General features: G+C 41.0%; 1 long non-coding RNA gene and 1 other non-coding gene across 3 annotated transcripts in view; both read left to right on the forward strand.

Moving 5' to 3' along the window:
• Nucleotides 1–24,912, forward strand: part of LOC120619462 (uncharacterized) — a 42,245-nt gene that overhangs the window by 13,343 nt on the left and 3,990 nt on the right. Inside the window, exons 2-4 of one of the 2 annotated variants that reach the window (XR_005657507.1) lie at nt 9,389–9,525; nt 16,696–16,846; nt 21,652–21,743. This is a non-coding gene — a long non-coding RNA (uncharacterized LOC120619462). The remainder of the gene's footprint in view (nt 1–9,388; nt 9,526–16,695; nt 16,847–21,651; nt 21,744–24,912) is intronic. The other variant, XR_005657506.1, reaches the window with a different exon arrangement.
• LOC120619960 (5S ribosomal RNA) lies at nt 6,282–6,400 on the forward strand. The gene has a single exon (XR_005657685.1). It is a non-coding gene; the product is annotated as a 5S ribosomal RNA (ribosomal RNA).

Consider the following 24,912-nt stretch of genomic DNA (forward strand, 5'->3'; position numbering starts at 1 on the left):
TTCCTTCCTTCCTTCCTTCCTTCCTTCCTTCCTTCCTTCTTTCCTAGAATGATGTGCACCTCAAAAACAGAATTGCAGCATACGCTTGAGCAAGCATCAAAGATGCTGCTGCCGCCTGAGGCAGCCTGCTCACAAGCCCGTACTGAGTGAGCTGGGTTCGGAATAATCACTGTACATGTTTCAGGTATCTGGCTAGGTATTGACTGTTCCACCCCTAATTTAAGCCACTGGTTGGAAATATATGTCCTGTGTTCCTAATAATAACCCACACTTGTCCTGTCACTCCAATCACTCCAACAATGACCCCTCTCTTCCCTACCCTCCTCCCCACAGCTCCACATGCACAGGGCACACCATCTGTGGGCCTCATGAACTACACCTGGATCAGCTAATGCATTACAGTTTCTCACCCTTCCTCTACACCCTTCCTCACCCTTCCTCTACCCCCTCACTTACCTGCTCTTCTATCCTGGCTGTTAACTTTCTTTTAAGGCTGTGACAGGTCATTAGTATGGGTAGGTGAAAAGGGAAGGACAGATGAAAATAAAATAATAGCAGTTTATTCAGGTAAACCCTCAAACCTTTAACATTATACACCTGGGTTCCTTCCAGTGATTGGCTTTGAAAGTAGTGGTCCTGGTTCTCAAAGCTCCCAAGGTCTGTGGTTTGGATAAGGAGCCTTTCCACAGGGTAGGATTGCTACAGATGCTGAGTCTACTAACAGCCAATCCATATCTACCTTGGGGCAGAGGGTGGCACCAGATTGTTTGTCAAGTTCTCTTCTAGCTCTGAAGTAATGGAGCTAACAGAGGAATGAACACTACCAGCAAATCAAGGAAAAGGAATCTGAAGAGGTTGTGATTTCAAAGAGCCTTCTTGGTTGGTACCCCTGAAATCAGACAGCCAAGTACGGCCTATACAGCATAAATATGAAGGCTCTGACAAATATCTGTCTCTTCATAATCACCCTGTTATAATTCCATCACTTCATGCAAATATAACTTCCTCTGCCTAGTGAATTCCTACCTATCCTGCAAGACCTAGCTCTCTGGGACAGTTCTGCACTCTGGGAACCCTTTCCAGACTATCCTAAAGATACACAGGAGGCTTTATCCCCAAGTCAAGCAGGAATGACCCACACCATCTAGAGATCTACCATCTATAAAGGGCTCTCTCCTACCTTTTCTCATTTATCCCTCGTATGGCTCTGGGAGGGTGGGCACGCAGAGGCGAAGTCATTTGATAAGTGGTAGAACCAAAAGCCCCAGCTTGCAGGTGTCTCTGACTGCTTCCTGCTGTATAGCAGAAAGGTTTTTTAAAAGGCAGTACCTCCCTTGACCTCTTTTTCCTTTCTTTCCCATCAAGTTTAAATGTAAGGCAGCTGAGATAACTAAGTCAACTCCCAAGGAAATGAAAGTTTTAATAATCTGTCTTTCTTGCTTACTCATCTACATCCTCTGGCAAAGACACTTGGAGGGCTGAGACTGTTCTGGAGGCCACTAGACTTTGGGCTTCTAATGTGTTCTGAAGCAATCCATTCAATACTCTGGACCTCAATTTGTTCATCTGTAAAATAGAAATTCAGTTTTATACATATCCATCAGATGCCACCACGTACAGAGCCCAGAGCTAGGTACTACAGATATAGATGCAAAGATAAGTAGACATGGTCTCTGCTCTTAATAAATGTACAGTCAGGAGAGACAGAAATTAAAAAATAGACCTCATGGAAGAGTGAAATTAAGTAGATATGGAAGAAAGACTATTAATACCTGATTTGCTGATCTCAAATGAGGTCATAAATATCAAATATTCTTTTTAAAATTTTAATATTTTTAATTTTTCAATTATAGTTGACATATAATATTATATTAGTTTCAGGTATACCACATAGTAACTAGACATTTATATAACTTACAAAGTGATCACCCCGATAAATCTAGTACCCATCTGACTTAACTGTACTTGGTTATTACAATATTATTGACTACATTCCTTACGCTATACTTTATATCCCCATGACTATTTTGTAACTACCAATTTGTACTTCTTAATCCTTCCCCTCTTTTACCCACACCCCCCAACCACCCTCTAATCTGATAATCCTCAAAATATTCTCTGTATCTCTGAGTTTTTTCTGTTTTATTTGCTTATTTTGTTCTGTAGAGTCCGCATGTAAGTGAAATCATGTGGTATCTGTCTCTATCAGACTTACTCTACTCAGCACAATACCCTCTAGGTCCATCCATGTTGTTGCAGATTACAAGATTTCATTATTTTATTTAATATAATGCCTGAGTAATATTCCATCCTATATATGCACCACTTCTTTATCCATAATCCATTGATGGACACCAGGTTGCCTCCATATCTTGGCTATTGTAAATAATGCTGCAGCGAACATATGGATGCGCATGCCCCTTCAAATTACTATTTTGGGTTTCTTCGGATAAATACCCAGAAGTGAAATTACTAGACCATTCTTTGTCTCTTGTTATAGCTTTTTAATGTCCATTCTGTCTAGTGTAAGTATTGCTACTCCAGATTTTTTTTCATTTCCATTTTCATGAAACATCTTTTTTCATCACTTTCATCCTGTGTGTGTCTTTTTATCTGAAGCATTTAATTCTTTTTCATTTGAAGTACTTATTGATAGATATGTAGTTATCGCCATTTTTTTATTCATATTTTTGATACATATTTTTTCTTCTTCTTAAAAAAGTCCCTCTAACACTTCCTGTAATACTGGTTTTGTGGTGATGAACTCTGTTAGCTTTTTCTTTCTGAGAAGCTCTTTATCTGTCCTTTGATTCTAAATGATAACTGCTGGGTAGAGTAATCTTAGTCGTAGGCCCTTGCTTTTCATCACTTTTAATATTTTGTGTCAGTTCCTTCTGGCCTGCAAAGTTTCTGTTGAGAAATCAACTGACCGTCTTGTAGGAGTTCCCTTGTAGGTAAATAACTGCTTTTCTTTTGCTGCTTTTAAGATTCTCTCTTTGTCTTTAACCTTTGGCATTTTAATTATGATGTGTCTTGGTGTGGGCCTCTTTGGGTTCATCTTGTTTGGGACTCTGAGCTTCCTGGGGTTGTATGTCTATTTCCTTCAGCAGGTTAGGGAAGTTTTCCATCATTATTTCTTCAAATGGGTTTTCAATTCCTTGCTCTCTCTTCTTCTTCTTCTGGTACCCCTATGGTGCGAATGTACACTCAATGTTGTCTCAGAGGCCCCTTAAACTATCCTCATTTTTTTGAATTTTTTTCTTTATTACTGTTCTGATGCTACATTAGCTTCTGAATTGCTGATTTGATCTCTGCATCATCTAATCTACTTTTGAGTTCCTCTAATATATTCTTCATTTTAGTTATTGTATTCTTCATTCTGACTGGTACTTTTTAATGTTTTCTAACTTCATTTTTATGTTTTCTATCTCTTGGTTAAAGTTCTCATTGAGTTCATCTACTCTTCCCCTAAGGTTATTGAGCATCCTTATAACCAGTGTTTTTAACTCTATATTTGGTAGATTGCTTGTCTCCATTTTGTATAGTTCTTTTTCTGGAGCTTTGTTCTGTTCTTTCATGGTGGGACATATTTCTTTGTCTCCTCATTTTGGCTTTATTCCTGTGTTTGTTTCTATGTATTAAGTAGGGCTTCTAAGTGTCCTGGTCTTAGTAGAGTGGCTTTATGTAGTAGATGTTCTGTGGGGCCCAGTGGCATAGTCTTCTCTGATCACCTGGGCCAGGTGCAAAAGATGTGTCCCTTGTGAGTTGTGTGTGCCCTCCTGTTGTAGTTGAGCCTTGATTGCTGTTTGCATGTCAGTGGGAGGGATGGACCCTTAGGCTGATTAGTTGTGAGGGCTGGCTGGTGAAGGCCCAACTCAACGGAGCAGGATTCACTTTAGCAGGACTCTGCTGCCTGCCCAGTCTTTGAGTGTGTCCTCCTCAGATGCAGCCCTGGATGGTGCTCCAGTCAAAGCAGGCCACCAGCTATGCCGGCCCAAGGGCCTCCCGGGAGGAGCCCAGCTGCAGGCCAAGTTTAGCAGCAGCCTGTGCACTTTTAGGGCCACCTGGTAAGAGTCATTAAGCATGCCACAGATGCTACCCACCAGTGCTGGGCTTAGATGTGCCTTGAGGCCAAGCCAGGACTCGAGGCTGGCTGCCACTAGTGCCAATCTTGGGGCTGTTCAGCAAAAGATACTAGGCACGCCGAGGCCAGATGCTGCTTTGGGTTTTGCAGCATGAGCCAAAACAGACCATTCGTATGGAATAAACCACTGGAAGTGGCTTGGGTGGGCCCGCAAGTTGGGAGGGGCAGGGTCTCAGGGAATCACCAGGGCAGGGCAACCTGTGTTAACAAGGTTGACAGAGACTCAAGCATGGCAGGCCTTGTTGTTTGCACACTGAGAATGGGGAGCACTCAACAAAAGAACAATGAATACTGCCAGCACTTCTGTCTGGGAGAAAACCGCCCCTCTAGCCCTCTCCCCGAAGCCAGATAGCTCAGATCTTCCCCCATATGTCCCTGGCACTCTTCAAGCTGCTGCCCCAGCACCAGAGCTCAGAGTGAGTGAATCTGTCAGTGGTAAGTCCATGCATGGGCCCTTTAAGCAGAATGTCTGCAACTCCCATAGCCCTCTATCTCAGCCACAATCTACTGGTTTTCACAGACAGAGATTGTGGGGACTTCTCTTCCTGGCTCTGGAACCCTGGGCTGGGGCACCCAGCGTGGAGCTGGGACCTCTTGCTCCCCGGGGCGGGAGGGCTGTGGGGCTCTGCAGCCAAGATAGCCCTCCCGATTCTCGACCACCACACACAGTTGTGGGACTGGCCTATTTCGTGTTTCCAGCCCTTTTATCTGTAGGATTTCTGCTCAGCCAGTCCTCAGGTGACTCCCATTGATGGTTGTTCTGTAGTTCTGTTGTAATTTTGATGTGGTCATGGGAGTTGGCGAGCACAGCGTCTACCTTCTATATCATCTTAACAGAATGATCCAATATCAAGTATTCTTAAATCACTATTCAAATATAAGCAAATATTGTTATTTGGCTTCTGTAAGAGACACCAATTGTGCTATCTGCTTAAACGTCCTTTCTTTTCCAAGATGTGCTCCTATAGCCAAATCCACATGGTAACATAGGTGCGCCCCCTGCCCAAGCACACTTTTAGCCATTTGGGTTGTTTGAGCCAGATGCAGGCCCCCTGGCCTAAGCTGGTCCACGTAGACACTCTGGGTTTAGAACGGAAATGAACGTAACTCAGTCTCAGCCATCCTGGACTCTTGAATAGAGGAGATACAAACACTGGAGGCATGATTTTCTGACAAGGTGGACCGAAAATTAAAGAATGAAAAACTGCCACATTTGAATAGAAGAATGGAGCAGAGTTCAGAGTAGAGGGAAAATAAGAGGCAGAAGTCTTGGTTGAAGTTGGTCCCTGCCTGTCAGAAATGACATCTCAGCAAGGATGATCTTTTTGCTAAAGACAGCATGGATAAACCTCAATCACCTACAGCTAAAAGATTCAAAATTAAGTATTTCTAAACTAATTTAATTCAAGCTAATGTAGAACAGAAGTCCTTTCTTAGCTCATGGAACAGCTGTGTCATTCATTCAGTCACTCAGTCAATCAATGAATATTATTGAATGCCAAATATTTATAAGGTTCATAAGAAGAAAAAAACATTGACTTCACCCTCTATAATACAAACCAACCACTGGCCAACCAGCCCTCAAAGCTCCTGAAATTACCCAGCTGTTCAGGGGAGCATTTTGTTGATGCCCGAATTTGCTGTCACTTGTAGTTATCCCTGAGAAGTTCTGGATCCTAAGAGTCTGTAACATTTATCTGCCCATCACCTTACTCCTCAACCCCACTCCTACCACACACACACATGCATGTATGCACGCACTTCTGTGGGGCTGCCCCACCCATTCCATGCTCCTCCAGTGGGGCTGTTAATCACAGGACTCCTCCCCTGACCACAAGGTAGATATAGGACCTAAGCTGAGCAATCAATTTCATTCTGGTGAACCTGAATTTTGAGCTGAGACAAATACAGAGGGACATCTCACAGCAGCACAACAGAGAAAAGGCCCCCCAGGTGGCCTGATGAATCAGGGCAGCCCGCTCTCTGGACTCAGTTATTCAGTTGTTCTTTTAAGGCTGTCACTATTCCAGTATCCATCACTCAAAAAATAAATACGTTTTGAAGTAAACTAGCCAATCAGTTATTTGTAACCAAAGAGTCTGGACACATCACCTTTTAAGATAAAACCTTTCTTCTTGTTTAGGGCCATACTACCCTGAACGAGCCTGATCCCATCTGATCTCAGAAGCTAAGCAGGGTCTGGCCTGCTTAGTACTTGGATGGGAGACCACCCAGGAAGACCAGGTGCTGTAAGCATAAAAAATAAGGGATTGTAAGCTGACAAGGTCCTTGCAATCTGTGAGGTCAACAACCAAGGGTTGCCTTGCCTAAAAAATTAAAAATTAAAAATAAATAAATAAATAAGATAAAAGCTCTAGGACAAGTGAAGTAAAGAAAATGAAAGGGTAGGAGAAAGAGGAAAGTTGCATTGTATACCCCACCCAAGCCTGCAGCCCAAGCCTATTTTTAAGACCCTTTAATGAATCTATATTTACCATAAGGTTTTTTTTTTTTATGGAAATCTACACAAGTCATTTGATTGAAGGGCGAAGTGTATTTCAAGAAAGCAAGTCTGTCATTTTTCCAAAGCCCCTGTTAGCTCTTTCCACACCTGTTCTCTCTTCTGCCAAGCCACCTGCTGCTTATTTCCAAAGAAAAAAGGATCAGGACCCAGATTCCAAAACAAGATGCCAGTGGTACTTAAAAAAACAGGCCTGTAATTTTTGTCATAAATATACCTGATGGACATTATGTATTCTTTTAGTCAACACACCTTCCTCATGAAAATGCACTCCTAATCTCATAAAGGTTGCCTCCCAAAGTAACACTCATAGAATCCCAAGCAATGGACCATTAATCCAACCCCCTTATTTTAGAAACAGGAAATGGCATACTCACTAACACTCAATAACTCAGTAATAATACTCATAAGCAATAGCAGATCTAGGACAAAAACTCAGGTTTTCTTACCACTAGATTAGAGTTCTTTCCACTGTTTCATGCCTCCTGGGTGTTATAGTGGTCTTACCACACCTCTAAAGGCCTTGACTCCTGAAGTTTCACCTCTGTGTTTCTCATATACACACAGTTATTGTTCCCAAAGCTCACTCAAAGTGCTAGGTGACTAGGTCAGGAAGAGTTTCCCACCTTGGTCACAGTCAGCCCAGACCAGCCTTTCCAATATGATGATTTCAGTACTAGTGTGGAGTCCAAATGGCCATTCTAGGCTTCCCTCACTGTCAGGTTAAGCTGCCTGTTGGGAAGCCTCGGTGTCCCTTCCTGCCTGCTGACCATCTCAGGCATCAAAAGTGTCAAATAATGTTAAACCCCAAGAGAGAAGTAGTCTGAATGTTAAATTCTTTTCATTCAAGTAGGATCCTTGGCCCCCAAAACATATTTCTCCAACCTCTTCTCCACAGCCAACCACATACCTGGGATTAGACTAAGACTTAGCCATAAAACATGCCCCATTTGCTTCCTTCCTCCAGGACAATGGATCATCACTGGCTTTATATTTTGCCTAACCAAAGAGCCAACTCAAACAATTCTTGCAAAACAGATCCTTTGTTGTACCCATCCTAGACATCTGGCTTCAGCAGGTGCCTCTTTTAGAAATCAGCTTCTCTCTCTATGAAATAATTAAATTTTTACCTTTCTTGCACCCTTCTACCCGAGCATTGAGAGTTTTAATAGTATCATCATTTAACATATGTTGAGTACCTATTACGTCCAGGGCACTGTGCCAAGAGCAAGAGATAGAAATAAGATACAGGCTTTTCTAAATGAAAAAGATAAAAGGTATACAAGGCTGCAACATTCATCCCAGGTCTCCAGCCCCAAAGATGACGGGAAGGGTATGGAGAGGGAAGGAGAGGGGGCGGCGGGGTAGACAAGAAAAAAGAGGCAGTAATCAGTAGTCTGAAGAGTTTGCTAGTAAAACCAAAATAGCCTGACATTAAGTCTATTTAAGGACAGCCTCAACAGAAAAACCTTATTAGCAAAAGCTAACCCACTTTCTAAATATGTAGCTAAACTTTTCACTCCCCCACAACTACATATAGAAACATCCTACAAGAATAATTTCTTCAACACTCTCTGAAATACATGATGATGTTTCCATTTGAAGAGCAAAATAATTCAGGTGGAGATGGTGAATGACTTGCCCACTATTATAACACAAGGCAGTGAAAATACTAGAAACTGATTCTCAGGAGCTTATCGGGAATTGCCTTAAATTTCACAAATAGCTGGCTGGCTCTTAGGTATTTCATATATCCATAACTGAAACATAGCCACTGATGTTTCAAAACATAGCCACTGATAACAATAACCATCTGCTTACACATGATTGAGCTTACCTGGGACTGGGCTTACCTGGGAAGTTCTTTGGATCTTGCCTGGGGTCACTCATGAGCTTGCAATATGCTGATGGGTTGACTGGAACAAGATGATCTAATATTAATGATCTCACTTACAGAACTGGGGTGTTGGTGCTGACTGTCAGCTTCTCTTCTCCAGCTGATGTCATTCAGTAGTCTAGGGCAGGCTCACATGGCTGCAAGAGTGTGCCAAGAGGGCCACCATGGAAATGCTGGAGCTCTTAGGCCTAGGTTCTAGAACTTGCACAATATCACTTCTTCCACATTCCCATTGGTCAAAGCAAATCACAGTGCCAGCCCAAATTCAAGGAGTAGGAAAATAGACTCTACTTTCAGATGGCAGGAGCTGCAAAGTATTGTGGCCATGCTTTTCACGGTGTTAAATAGCTCATTTTTACCAGTCCACACAAGTGGCTATTATTGTCATGTCTAGAAAATAGCCAGCATCTACCAGCTCCTGCTGCCTCTGGGGATGGTGGCAAGAAACATTTTCGACATTGGAGCTTGGGAGCTTAGGAGCCTTAGCCCCTGGGTGATACCCAAATGCCTGAGATATTATCCCAAATGCATGCTAAAATTATAAATGCCGTTGCAGACTATCAATCATTGTATAGACACAGTAGTAGTAATTGCTGCCTGTGCATCCATGCACAGGTGCAAAAATCAGACATCGTATGTTCATGGGTATGTGATTTCTTAAGTGATATCCTGGCATCCCCAGGCATGCACATAATTTCTCCAAGACAGATTACTTTTGAGTAATAAGTAAAAATTATATAAATGAATTTGGTAATTTTCTTCAGATTTCAAAATATGTCTTAGAAGAAAATACTTTGCTAGTATTGATTGTTATTTGTCTTTATAGATAGAGCTCTCAATATTTGGTGGAACACAAGAAAATCCTGGCTCAGACAAGGACACCAACCAGTGAGGAAAGAGGTGGAAATGTACGGGATACCTAAGAGAGGTTGACATTACTAAAAATGATTCGAACCTGTCTAGGTGAGGGCTAATTAAATGCAAATTATTTTACAACTTTATTAAGGTATAATTGATACAATAAGCTGTGCATATTTATAGTAGACAATATGATAATGAAGGTATTACCTATGGATACAATCAAGATAATGAATATATTCACCAACCCCATAAATTTTCTTGTGCCATTTTATAATCCCTCCCTCCTGTCTCTTCCCTTCCGCCATCTCCAGGCCATCACTAATCTACTTTCTGTTGCTGTTTAAGATTTTGCATTTCTAAGACTTTATATAAATGGGATCACCTGGTATGTGCTCCTTTTTTCTTTCACTCTGCACTATTATTTTGAGTTTTACCCAAAGTATTGACTACATCAATAGTTTATTCCTTTTAATTGGTGAGTAGTATACCATTATATAGATATACCATAATTAGTTTATCTGTTCTCCTGTTGATAGACATTTGGGTCATGCTATGTACTGAAGTTTGTCCCACCAAAATTCATATGTTGAAGCCCTTACTCTCAAGGTGACTGTGTCTGGAAATAAGGTCTTTAGGAGGTGATTAAGGTAAAATGAAGTCATAGGGTAGAGCCCTGATCAGATAGGATTAGGAAAGTAACACTAGTGAGCTCTTGCACTGGCTTAAGTCCCTTCCCTCTAACCCCGCAAACTGTGAGAAAATGAGCTTCTGTTGCTTAAGCGCCCAGTCTATGGTATTTTGTTATGGCAGCCTGAGTAGACTAATACAGGTTGTTTACACTTTGAGGCTATGGAAAATGAAGCTTCTATGAACCTTTGTACACAAATCTTTGTGCAGATAAATGCTTTTGTTTCTCTGGGGTAAATATCTAGAAGTAGAATGGCTGGGTCACATGACACCTGTACATTACCTTTTAAAGAAGCTGTCAACACTGTTTTCCAAAGTAGCTGTACCATTTTGCATCCCCACCAGCAGTGTATAGGACTTCCAATTGCTTTACATTCTTGCCAATACTTAGTATGGCCGATTTTTTTAATTTAAAAGATTTAATTTTTAAAAAATGCAATTTTTTGATGGCAATTTAAATCACCATTCTGGTGAAATTGTAGTGGTATCTCATTGTGGGTTTAGTTTGCATCTCACTAATGGCTAATGATGTTAGTCATCTTTTGGTGTACTTATTTGCCATCCTTATATCTTCTTTAATGAACTATCTGTTCAAATATTTTTCCCTTTTATTATTGATTCAGAGCTAACTAAAATGTAAATTTGAATAGCTGTAAGCATAGAAAATTAGATCCAGAATCTTACTGGCTGTCCAGGTTGGGTAGGCCTGAGGAGGTAGACCAGAACACCCAGGAAGAGTACGTGGGCATTGAAAACTTGGAAGAGGGTGATGAGGGCTTAAAGGAGAGTGGTACGTCTGAAGATAAATTCTGCCAGCTTCACACTTTAGTCTTAAGTTTGGCCTTGAGGCCCCGCTAACAGTTTTCTTGACATTAACACCTAATTCCAGCCCCCAGGTTTTTTGAGAGCCTCAATCTGATTATGATTTCTATGGGAATTCCTTGTTTCAGGAATGCACCATATGTCACTCTTGCCTAAAGAAGTTTGCCAAGTGTGTAGGCAAAGACATAAGAAGTACCTAGATAAGATTTGACCAGAAGTCTAGTCTGGGGGCAGAGTTGTGAACAAAATAGTGTCAAAAACACCTTCTACTAAAATGAAGACCTTGGAAAGGAAAAAGAAAGAGAAAGGATTGAGGGAAGACAGGAGTAAGGACATATAATAACAGTTGGTGCTGTTATCAAGGACACTGTGTTCAGCCACAGATAACTCCATGCCAGAAAGAGATAAGTGGGATAGAATCCAGGAGAAAGCAGAATAAATGATTAAGGAACAGAAAAACTGATTTATAAGGCTGACTTAATAGAGCTCACTGAAGCTAGTTCATTTAACAGTATGTAACTGATGCTAATTTTCCATGAGAGGCTGAAAAGCAATGGAAATGCAGATAGAAAAGATTAAGAAAATAGCAAACGTTAGAGTCAGCTTGTCTAACAAACCCATTAAGTAAAATGAAAATAACTTCTACATTCAGCAGACCATTTCTTGATCTAAACTTGTTCACTCTGTGTCCTGACAAACAGCTTGTTGACATTCTCTCATTCTCTTCCACCTTTCTCCTTATTCCCTCCTTCTTTCTTTTTGTCTAGTGAATGTCATAATTATACACAAACTCCAGTTCTGTCTTTTGGGAGAATCTTCCTGGTTGGCTCCTGTCCATGGGCCCACCCATCCACCTCTATATTCCTTTGGCTCTCCTCCATTGTCCTAGGCTGAGGTTTATCCTCATCCCCCACCTCATATCCCAACTCCTCTTAGAATTAGGGCTTTCCTCAAGCCAGGAGCTCAGGAAAAGATAATAAATGATCCTTAATTCCACCATCCTAACACAGATGGAGAACTTCCTTGTAATCATTTTTCTTCTGTACTGGAACCACTCTGGTAAAATTACATCATCTCAGTGTATAGTATTATATGGGAGATAATAGTTTCCACATCATTAACTATCACTAGTGATATAGCTAACACTCAAAATTCTAACAATGTGATTATAGGCCTCCTCAATTAAGAGTCCAACCTGGGAGGGTTTTTTTTTTTTAAATTTATTTTTATGGTGACATTGGTTAATGAAATCCAATAAGTTTCAGATGCACATTTTAACAGTAAGACATATATATATTTACACTGGGTGTTCACCACTTAGTTAGATTTCTTTCTGTCACCACATATTTGACCCCCCTTACATGGAGATTTTAAATTCACTGAAATAATCATATGCTCAGGTAGGAACTTTTATAAGCAAATGAGGCAACAGTTTTTTGAGGCATCTTCAATGGTACAAAAGGCTATTGGTAAGAAAGGACATATATACATATATTATATATTTTATATATATGTATATTTCAACCCTTTTTAAATCCTACAAAAAAAAATTGTTTATTTAAAATGTATTTGAATGTCAACATAACCATTAGTAATGTCCTTTTTTTTTTTTTTTTTTTTTGGAGGGGTGGAGGGTTCTTTTTACTTAATCTCTTCTCTCCCACAACTAAGAGATCTGCTAGCAGGTCCTTATTTTGCAAAGAGAGCCCGGTACCATTTCCATGTATATCTAACAGCGTTAGTAAAAAGAAATTTTATAAAATGATGGAGTAATCCCATCATCATCAAAATACTTTATTAAATGTCTTTTTTACATGTGGTATTACATAAGCATTATACAAAGACTTTTTCTTAATAGTTTATAATATAAGCTATCACATATAATAACTGGTGATTATCATTTGTTGAGTGCCTGCTATGTACCACACTGTTTAAAAGGCATTAATCTCACAGCAAATCTGGTAAATGGTGATACATGATAAAGAATGTGATCTCTGTCCCTGATTCCCTGAGGAAGACTAAATTCTTGGGATTTCCTGAGTGATAGGAATGTTTTGTTACTCAAAGTGGGCCTTCAGTGTACACCTGAGTTTATGCTAATGAGGTGACTCAGGAAGGGAATGTTTACACCAGAAAGACCAATCATGTGATTAGAAGATTGGGGCTTTGAGCCTTGTGATATTGGTCTGACCTTCCAGGAAAGATGTAGGAGGTCTGGAGAGAGGTGAATCTTGTGGCCAATGATTTAATCAATCATGGTGTTAAAGTTAGCAACATATATACTGGAAGACAAGAACATTATTTCTCTATTCTCTTGAACCAATGATAGAAGCCTTTTGTGATTTATCTAAATCAAACCAATTATAGCATTGGATAGAGGAATACCCTGGGAATTTAGAGCTCTACCCCTGACTGGATCTGTTACTGCCTAAGCCATTTTACTTTTTAAGCTTCAGTTTCTTCATTGAAGAAATTAAAGGATTGCATGGGAAGATTTCATCAAACCCAACTGTATTAGTTTCCTGCTATAACAATGCACCAAAAACTGGGTGGCTTAAACAACAGAACTTATTGTCTCACAGTTCTGGAGCCTGGAAGTCTGAAATCAAGGTTTTGGCAGAGTTGGGGCTGTGAGGAAGAATCTTGCTCCTGGTCTCTCTTCTAGCTTCTGGTAGCCTCAGGCACTCCTTGGCTTGTAGGTGGCTATCTTCTCCCTGTGGTCTTCACATTGCATGCGTCTCTCTGTGTCCAAATTTGCCCTTTTTATAAGGACACAGTCATATTGGACTAGTATCCATCCTAATGACCTCATCTTAACATGATCATCAGCAAAGACCCTATTTTCAGTAAGGTCACATTCATAGCTACTAGGACTTCAGTATCTTTTTAGGGGGACACAATTCAATCTATAGCACTAACTTTGTAAAAAATCAATAAGGGAGAATATATGTGAACCTAAAAGTAAACTGAAATCTCTACCAAGAGAAGCTGGAATGAATATTGAGTAGGTGACCACAGCTGCCCTCCTTGCATGATCTTTGTCTAGCTATAGAATATTCTACAGATTCCTCCCACAGAGATTACAGGATCTATGGCAGGGATGGTACCCAGGGAGGAAAACTGTTTCAGAAGCTTCCTCGATAGTACCAATAATACATACACACGAATGCAAAGGTATATATGGACTCGTTTGTCTATCTGTAGAACCAGCAATACTCAAGCACATGAATCAAGCCTTTCACTCTTGATGAGAAGCCAAACCAGTCTCCTACATGAATATATTTTGAAAATCTTCCACTGGACTTTTTTCACTCGTTCATTCATTAACTAGATCCACCTACCTAGATAAACCCCATCTTTATTTTGCCTCTTGGGTAGAAATGGAAATCGCATTGACTCACCCCAGTCCTTAGGCTCTTAGAAATAAATGATGAACCTTTCATGGGCCACACATCTAGGCCAGAGCCCGCAGAATGGTTTGCGCCCCGGCCAAAGGTCAGTTATTTTTTTCACCTTTGCCTTCTTTGCTCCTGTCATATGTGAATTTCCCATGCTTCCCCTGACACACTCTATGTAGAGAGATGCAGAATCGTTGTTGAGTAGCACCTCTGTAACAATGAGAAAATTCCTTCCCAGAAGATTTGGGACATATTGGAGCCAAACCATTTCCTTCATTCTCTGAGCATATTGTTTCCCTCCAGTGACTTCTGCTATCCAGAAACAGCTGCAAATTCCAGTAAAACAATGTTCTGATCCAATCTCTCAAGCCATCCTTATTCTTTTGTTTTTCTCCCTGGAGGGAGGAAAGAGAAAAATCCTTGAAAATCTGCCATGGTGCATTATTTCCAAGAGTCTGTCACTGGAGGTGTGAGCCAAGCAGCCCTTTTTACTGGAGGAAAGAAGAAAGCAAAAATGGAAGTAAGGAAGATATAAAAAACGACAAAGAAAAAACTGAGCGAGCGACATAGTTACACAATGGAAAAAGAATCAAAGGAAAACATTGTGTATGCAATTAATTTGAAATGTGTTTTGTTCAGAAGGCTTAAGCTCACCTTGCCTTTCACTTTGGGTGAGCCAGGAAGACAGTCTATTTCAATATTTAATTTGGACCATTCTTACTTGAAGCTAACCTAATAAAAGAATATCAGGATATATGAAAATGACACTGTAAATTGAAGGAGCCTAAAGGACATTATTTCACAAAATAATTTATAGTAATACTCTTGTAATTAGCAAACTCTGCACTTAACTGGTGTGAAAATTAATAAAATTCTTTCATTTGCCCTTTCACTAACTCCCCTTTTTCACTCCTTGCTATGCTTGGGAGACTGGGCTTTATAGATGGAATCAATGCTTGCCCTCCAGTTCCTGGTCGGGGTTAGCTAATGGGAAGCATCTCCGGGATGTTGAAGAATAGAAAGAGTGAGGTTGAGATATTTATTACTGTGGTTCCCACCCTAATAGGTCAGCACAGGTTGGCTGCTTCTCTCTTCCGAAAGTAACAGCTCCTGGAGGAGGGGAGTGTCCCTTCCTCTTCATGCAGCTATGCTCTGCTGCTTCCCCTTGCCTCTGCATGTGCGGGTGTGGGAGTTGGTTACCAGAATCCCAGGGCACTCCATTTTCCTTTTCCAATTCCCTAAACCTCACCCACACTTTTGTAAATAGATTAGTCCCTTAAACTCTCTTTAATTGTACAGTTTGAATGTGCTCTCTGTTTCCAGGAGGTGACCTGACTATTACAAGGCATAATTTTTCTCTTCGGCTAGATTGTCTCTTGGGTGCAGTCTTATAGGATGCCCTGTGTCTCCTTCAAAACATCTAGCTTGATCCAATGCACAGAGTAAACATTGGTCATTAATGCTGTTTATGATCTCAGGAAAATCCTTCACTTATTCTGGTCCCTCTTTCCAAGGTCACAATAGCAGCCCCATATAGTGAGTCATTCATGATTCTATCTGTTTACACAAAGTCTGCCCATCATTGTTGCCCAATACCTGCATTTAATGGGATTTTGCTGCTTGCGACAAGCAGTGTGGGATAATAGAAACAGTGTTTGGGAGCCTTACTGATGCAAGTTCTGCACCCAGCTCTTCTACTTACTAGTTGGGTAACATGGAAAAAGCTACTTAAAGTTCCCAAGAACCACAGTCATCATGTATAAATGTGAGAAGCTGAATCTCTCTGCCTCTTCCCCCTTTGCTCCTTCCCTATCTTCACCAGTGTGGCCAGGTAGAGTTCTTTGTCCACAATTTGAATACAATGTCTGGAGGTAGGAAGAAGCCAGGTTCCTGAGGAAGACAGGATAGAAAAGAAAGGAAGGGAAAATGATAGAAGGTTTAGATATATTGGCACATGGATCAGGCTTATGATCAATATTAAATATGTTATAGGGAGATGTGGAAAAAGCTGTGATACCTAAAGAAGCTAAGGGAGAAACACGAAGAGGTGTAAAACAGGAACGGGATGGAATGATCCAGTGCGGCTGGTCTGAAGTGATGGTGCTTTATTAGTAGTCTTTTCAATGAGAGCAGGCTGAAGCAAAGAATTTTTTCAATGTAGAAAATGGGATATTCAGTAAAGAACATGTTCAAAAGAAATGTAAGAAGTGACCATGATTCCTTCTACCTCTTAAACGAGTTGGTTTATAACTCTTAAGTTCTCCCAAAATGGAATTTTTTACTTTCCAACCTTACCAATAAAGTGAACACCATAATGCCTACCTCTTCAGACAAGTTAATTTACTCTTATTCCTTTTTTTGACAGGTAATACCACAGTTACCTTTGTGGCATGGAGAAGAGGCTTCCATGCACCCATGCAAGGCTAGCTTGATGTGGACTAAAAGACAACCCAAGAGAAAAGGACAGAAATGTGTGCATCATGTCTGGGCTCAGAGTGTCTCCATCATTGGCTATCGTAAGTATGTTCATTCAGGCAGTAGGCCAAGCCCGTGTGCGTGCCTGGCTATTGTGAAGAATCACAGTAGGGTCCTAGGTATTATTATACCTTTTTCAAAGAGTTGCCATGAGGCAGGTCAGTGAGATGATATACATAAAGAACCCAGTACCCAGCATGTAGTGGACATTCCATATATGCTCCTGATTATTATTATTATTTTTTTAATAGCGATTAGAGTCTGTATGCAATTTAGAGAAAAGGTTTTTCTTTTTTAATTTGGAAATTCATTATGGTTTATATTCTCCTAGTTGGTCATGCCAACTATTGTAATGTTCCCAAAGGGTTATTTTTCACCTCTTTTACTCCTGTCTCTGTGATAAACAATAGAAAGCACTTGACAACACCGAGAATCAAATAGTACAATGAAGTTACATGCATGAGCATTTAAGTTGCTTGAAGTCATCTATATGTTCAACAAAAGAAAATAATACAGATGAATATATACATATATATGTAATTTCCCCCCCAACAATATGGCCCTTAAATTCAAGCCAACTACTTCATCTGGTGCTCCACCAAAAGAAACAGCCATGGCCATCTGTTCCAACTCTGAGGAAAAACTGGCTGTGTTGAACTTACTGAGAGATGGCACAGAATGCACGAAACCATGTAATCTGTACCAAATGGGTGATTTAAGAGATTTTTAATGGTAACCTTTTTCTATATATGATTTTTGCCCTACGTGTTGACTTTAGAACCCAAACCCACACACTATTGCATGTCATTTCAAGTTGTCAGACCAGAAGCCTCTAATGAAAAGTGACTCCTGACGTTGCCCAGTATTACTCCGAGGTTAATTTGGAAACTGCTTGGGCAGCCTCATAGCGGTGAGAACATCTACATTACATTGTTCTCTCCAATAAATTCCTTCTGTCAATACTGGCATTATTGATATTTTCAATTATTTATTTTAAAAATGCTTAACTGAATATCTCCTACTTGCTAGGAAATTATTTGATTGACTATATCTTAAGCAGTTGTTTTATTCGGGAAAGCCTAGTTGGCTGTTCGTGATTAGTTGTTCTTAAGTTTCATTTTCTCAGATTTGAATACCTCGACTCTGGCTTAGGTTTTGATTTGCTTACATAGGCTGCTAAGGTGTTAGAGCCACCGCAAACTAATGGCCTCTTTGTTTCATTACTCTAACACCTGGAATATCCAGGAAACACTCTTCTGTAATCGTGAGCCAGACTAGAAGACATAGGAGACTCTACTTGTGAGGCGGGGTCTAGAGGAAGGGACAGTTATCGAGAGTCTAGGAATATCAAGCCAGTCTCTCACTGGTCAGGCCCAGCCACCACACTTACGAGCACTGAGATGAAGAAACCCCTGGATCAGAACCATGTGGACCAACAAGAGATAGGTGAGTGCTGTATCTGTCCAAGGGCCAGACAGGTGAGCATCCGAGCAGAGAAGACAGGACCTGGGAGGAAAGGAGAAAGGCAGTTTAGGAGACTGGAGAGTAACGTTAAAGGCCCAAGTATAGGATTCAGGCAGAGGGTCAAGAGCCTAGACAGGAAGTCAGGGCCACTGCTATGTGGCAGAGACAGTGAAGACGGCACAGGCTTCAGAGTCAAGCAGACCCAGGTTTGAATCCCAGGGCAACTATTTATCTGCTGTGTAAACTTGGGCAAGCCGCTTAACCTCTCTGAGCCTCATTTCCTTGACTGAAGGGGAACATAATAATTAATGTCTACCTCACAGAGTTGTTATAAGGAGTATAAATAATTCATGAAAAGTGCTTGGCACTTGGAGCACTCAACAAATGAGAGCTATTATTATTAACATCATTCTCATTATATCGAACCACAGAGATTTCTTCGGCTCAGGCTGAGAAGATACAGCAAGTGAGGGGAGTGTTGGCCAAGAACAGAGAAGCCAGGAGGGGGAGCTGGGCCTCCCCACAAGTGATCACAAATGGCTTCTCTCACTTACGTTTGGCCATTTGTAATTGTCAGTATGCTCATTTGTTCTTCTTTTTGGTGCCGCTATCACCATTGTCATCATTCCTTCCAACAAAGATAGAAAGGACCTTAGATTTCTATTAAAGTAGCCACACTGCATTGTCCCTGGCCTATCCTTTCATCTTTTCTGTGGGGTAAGCTGTCATTAATATCCAAGGACACCACCTGCTTGGGGTTTCCGACACAGTCTCTATGGTTTCTGGCCAGATCTAATTAGCTAAGTGAGGTGGAACCTGGTCAGGTTAACAGGTTAATGCCGGGGATGGGGTGCTGGGAAGGGGGAAGGGAGACACAGGTGGTTATAAGAGATGGTGCTTATGATAAGAAGGCATGACCAACCCAGCCTGGTGTCTAAGCATGCTTACTGGGGTGGAAAACCAAGTTCATGAACTTTTGCAGTTTCCGAGGAGTCCATGACAATGTATGTCATCAGACAATGACTTTGACCACAGTGATCCTGCATGTTTCCAACTGATTTGGTTGCTTCCTTTATATTTGACTCACCCAGCTCTTAGTGTCCAATCCAATAACAACCAGCATTCATTAAGCCCTCACTGCGTGCCAGGCACTGGGATAATCCATTTTAAATACTGTCACATTTAAGCCTCACCACAATCCTATGAAATCGGTACTATTGTTTGCTCCATTTTATAGATTAATGGAGGCTCAGAGAAGTTAAGCAACTTGTCCAAGACCACACAGCTAGTAAAACTGTTGAACCAGGTTTGGAATCCAGGTTTTGCTTATCCCAGGTCTCCAGCTCTGAATTAGAATGCTAACCGGTGCTCCTTTTATGTGCATATAAGCACCTAGGGAATTGGTAAAGTAAAAATTTTGATTCAGAAGAGCTGGATGGGGCCTGAGATCCTGCATTTCTAACCAGCTCTCAGGCTATGTATACTCCGTGGGTCCATGGATCATACTTTGAGCAACAAGGGGCTTTCTGATAGGTTTGGTTTATGATAGTTGATAGGTTTCTCTCTAGAGAAGGTTGGATTTTGGTCTTGGATAAAAAGATTTTAAACCATTTATATGATGTGAATTCATTTTCTATGCTGAGTAACAAATTACCACAAATTTAGCACCTTAAAACCATACCCACTTGATACCTCACAGTTTATGGGGGCCAGGCATCTAGAATGGCATGACTCTTTGCTCAGGTTCTCAGAAGTCTGAATCAAGGTGTCAGCTGGGCTGAGTTCTTATCTGGAGCTCAGGGCTCTTGTACAAGCTCATTCAGGGTGGCACAGAATTCAGTTTCTTGCAGCTGAAGGACTCAGGTCTCTGTTTCCTTGCAGGCTGTGAACCTGGCCTGCTCTCAGTTCTAGAGATGGCTGCAGTTCTTACCACCTGGCCCTTCCATCTTTAAAGCCAGCAGTAGAGAATCTCCCTTTTGTTGAATCCTTCTCACACTTCAAGTCTCTTGGACTTTTTCTGTTTTTGACCTCTAGATCCAGATTTAAAGGACTGTGTGATTAGGTCGAGACCACCCGGACAATCTCTTTATCTGATTCAAGACCTAAATTGCATCTGCAAAATTTCTTCATAGCAGGACATATGTTAGTGTTTGACTGAATGACTGGGAGAAGGCTTGAGTATACCAGGAGCCAGAAATTTTGGGGTGCATCTGAGAATCTGCCTATAACAAAAGTGTTTTGGTTTTCCTCAATGAGCTGTGTTGTTGATTGATCAATGTTTTTAGTGTTATAGAAATTAAAACTATATAATTTACATCATTTCTGCTTTCATTTCTATTCATTTGTTGTAAGTTTCTCCTTTAGTACTAAATTTTACCAACAATGGTTTCAAAATAAAAATGAACTGTCTTGGGAGAGATAACAGCAAATTGAGCTAAGTCCTTTTTCCTGTTTCTTGTGCAAACTGAAAGCATAAAATAGCAACTGATACATAGATCATTTGTGTTTTTTTTTTTTTTACTGACTCATAACCAATGTCCAGGAATAAGTCTCCAGGTGCAATGTTATTTACATAAAGGCTTCTACTCAAGGAACTGTAAGTGCTCCATAGGTGACATGAGCTGACAAACATTAGTGCCTGCATTTTAAAGAAAGAGGGTTGCTAATAATTTGACATCAAAGATCTGACTGAAGTTCCAGGACTTAAGCTCATCTTTTCCGAGTTCTGTTTTTCCTCCCAGTGACACTGTCCTATAGTTACATGACTCATAAAATGTTATCCAGGATTATTTTTCTTACTTGAGTTTGAGAAAAGACAAGTCAAAGTGAGAAGTGGGAAACAAACTGCTCGAACCCTATGAGGGGGAAGGAATCCCCAAGGGTTTTCTATAGTGCAGAGAGTTCCCTCTCCAAGCATAGCAGAGACAGAAGAGACACACACACTCTGGGGATTCTGGTTTTGGCGAGTGTGGCCCAAAACAGCCCACCATTAAGAGATAGGGCTTGGCGAGACATAATCTTGGTGGTGCTCTTTCCACTACAATTCTCCTTAGCACCTCCAAAGCTATAGCAAGATCACCGCATAGGCAAGATCACAATTTTCTTAGCCTGCTCACAGTGTAGAGCATGGTGGGGGAATAGCTGTGGGAAAATCCAAGTGTCCATTGCAACCGTAGGGCAAGGGGCAAAATTGGTAGTGGCATTGCTTCCTCCAGAGCTTTGAAAGGCACGATGGGGTGACGGCCCTTAACTACATTTTTGCCAACACAGAACAAACTCTGCATTTTTGGTCTCATGACATCATTTTTTGAAATATGAATCATAAAAGCAGTAAATTTCTGCTGTGCCTGCTGAGACTTGCTTTATCATTCTTCTATTTCAGTGTCAATAAAATGATGCTGTCATTCCAGCCGGGAGGTATTTGGATTGTTCCAGACAGAAAGCTGGCTGATCACATTGGAAGTGTGAGCGCAAGTGAGTGGTGTGTGCTTCTGTTGTGTATGTGTTTCCTTTCTGGGGCTGAGAAGGAAATGATCTCATCTCAGCAATGGGTAAATGCATTTTGATGGTAATGGATTACTGAGTTGAGACCTTCTATGAAGTCTTCTAGTACTGAGGTGATTTACTAATGGATGAAGAGAATTCCTTACTAAAGTGATCGTTAGCAAGAATCCTATGCCACTAGCTTCTAACAGAAGCATAAACATAGGGTATTAATATAGAGACTGGGAATAAGAGGGTTGGAGTAAGTGATCTCTAAGAACTCCTTGATGTAAAGAAAATCCCAAGCTAGACTTTGGAAAACTTAGAAATGATGATAAATGCCTTAAAGGGGAGAGTATGAATTTAGGAAGGTGGTGGAAATCTTCTCAACCGATAGATGAATTTGTGAATATGGGTGTGTGTGTGTGGGCATGTGTGTGTGTGTGTCTGCTTGTCTCCAACATCAAGATAAATATATATATTTTTAAACCTCATCGTGATGGCTGAGTTGATGGCAGACTGGAAAGAACTCTGAGACCAGCCAGAAAGCTTAGAGCAAGGCAGGCATTCCCAGAAGGTCTTGGCAGAGAGAGTCAGACTGAGAAGCAGGCTGGTCGATCAGTGCCAGGGAGGGTGAGAAATGAACTACAGGTAGGTGGAGCACAACACACATGGTAGAGAGGTCTGCGTAGTCTTAAATCCAAGTGAGCTGCTCTGGATAGTGGGTAGCAGAGACTGTGCCTTGGAGAGTGTGGTTCAGAGGTTGGATTTGGGTTCCGAGGAAGATTGACAGGAACAAGAGCACAGCACACAATCCAGAACAAATGGGACACAGCAAGAGTCACTAAAAAGGGATGCAGATACGAGTTGCTAGGGACTTCATCTTTAGACATGAGGTTGACTATTAGGATTGGGGGAAGGATTTGTGTAGACTCAACAGCAAGGCTTGGTGCTATTCTTTTGAGAAACCAGCTTAGGGCTCTTTAAATTCTCCTAGACCGTGGTGTTACTCGAGGGCCTCAGCTGGGCTAACTGCCAAATTATAGAATTAAGCATGTAATTTCAAGAAGTTTACCCATGGACCAAGCCTGTTTCACCACCTGTTCATTTTGTACTTGATCTCTTACATATTTAAATAGTTGGAAAAAATCAAGAAAAGAATATTTTGTGAAACATAAGAATGACATAACATTCAAATTTCAGTGTCCATAAATAAAGTTTTATTGGAACAGAAAAAAGAAAGTTTAAGATATGGTGCCTATCCTCGAGTTTGTAATCTATTTGGGAAGAAAATGTCAGCACACATGAGAGAAAAATATGTGCGTGCTCATTAACTGTGTTATGTACAAGTTGTGGGTGTTAGGAAAAAAGAAAGATTATGCACTAGAGAGGCCGAAAAAGGTTTCATGGAAGAAGTGAGCTTGGAGCGGGGGATGATTTGAATTTTTTTAAGCAAAGAAGAGCAGATTTGGGGCATTGAGAGCAGGAGATGTTCATGGCGTGGGGGGGCGGGGAGGTGGAGAGAGGAGGGTAAAAATATCCTGAAGCGTCTTCCTTATCCAGTTCTTACCCAAGCAGGAATAGTTGAGCTTCTCATTCCCTCAGGGGAAGCCACTAGTGGAACGTCTAGTAAGCACTGAGAAAGCAGAAGGTAAAGGAAAGAAGTGGATTTGCTTGATAAAAAAACACGATCAGATGACTGGAGATAACTCCCAGCCTCTGTCCCTGCGGCTAAGAGTCTGTTTCAGCCTCCTTGCTGATCGAGCCCTGACTTGCAGTAGTGCCCATTGCAAGCCTGCCAGCCATTTTCCTACTTACTTCCTGCCCATGCTTCCCACCCTTATCATTCCGACTCCTTGTTTCCCTTCCATTTGTTTAATGACTATTATTGAGTCAAATTTTCCTATTAATTAAAACCCTTGGGATCTTGGAGCCTTAGTCAACATTTTTCCCCCATAGATGACGTAACGATACACATTGTGTATCCAACCACTCTGGATCCCATTGCTGACAGAATAGGTCACCTGTTTTGCATTGTCAGGATGAGTGTCACCATCAAGATGACTATATTGAGGGGTATGAGTCAACTCAGCATACTCATCTATCTTCGTGACTTTTACTGTTTAGAAAAAAGAGTTTTAACATATTTCTTTAGTGCTGGCAGATGCTTTTCCAGTCTACTGCTGCTTAGGAAATTCCTAATGGTTAGTGTCAGATCCCAGGATACTGGCCTTTAATGCTGAGAAAGGAACTGGTGTCAGAGAATCTTGGCTCTCAGTTGCTATTTTACTCTGCAGGAGCAGCAAGAAATAGGAGCTGAGCTAATCCCTTCCCTTTAACAGCTACTTAAGCAGACCTGACATTTGAGTTGGAAAAGTATATCAACTCACCCCAATTCAGAGACATTATTTTTTCACCTTAAGAAGGAAATATACCACATGCCACTGAGAGGGCTCTTCTCTGGGCTCATAGCAGGAAAAAGTCAGACACCCTATAGGGCTGTCATACAGACGTGGTGGTCTGTGCAAGGCGCTGGCAACGGTGGGAGGTAATGACAATGATTGACACTAGTTTACAATTTACAGTAGATTTTTTTAAACCTCACTTAATCCTCTCAACAAGCCTGAGATAAAGGGATGATTTTATTATGTTATTTTATTATCTACAGATGAGGGGATAAACTCACTTTCTTAAGCAACAGTCTGTGAGTTGCAACCCAGAAATGAATCCAGTCTCTCTGATTCCCAGTCCTGCATCCTTCCCAATAAACCAGAGGTTCTATTCCACTGCAGAGCCATCAGTTGTGACATGTGTCACAGAATAATGTACCCTTAATCAAAAAAAAAGAAAACGAGATTTGATGGTAATATATTTTAGAATCATAAGTCAGAGTAGGTAATATCTCTCATTTTCTCATATTCGAATGTGCTTGTCGAGCCAGGAGAATGGATCAGATTGCAGCCAGCTAGCTGGGGAATCAGACACGTCAGTTTTATCTGTGCAACATCACTGAAAGACCATGGCCAGGGGAGACAATAATAGTTCTCATGATTATAAGTTATCATCCTGCTTTACATCGCTGCGAAATACTGGGTTTCACCAAAGTTTAAATCTGGGTTCTGCCACGAGAGTATGTTTGCTTGTGTGAACAACACCTATC

Source organism: Pteropus medius, unplaced genomic scaffold, assembly GCF_902729225.1.
Source record: "Pteropus medius unplaced genomic scaffold, Ma_sr-lr_union100, whole genome shotgun sequence".
In the NCBI taxonomy this organism is placed as follows: Eukaryota; Metazoa; Chordata; class Mammalia; order Chiroptera; family Pteropodidae; genus Pteropus; species Pteropus medius.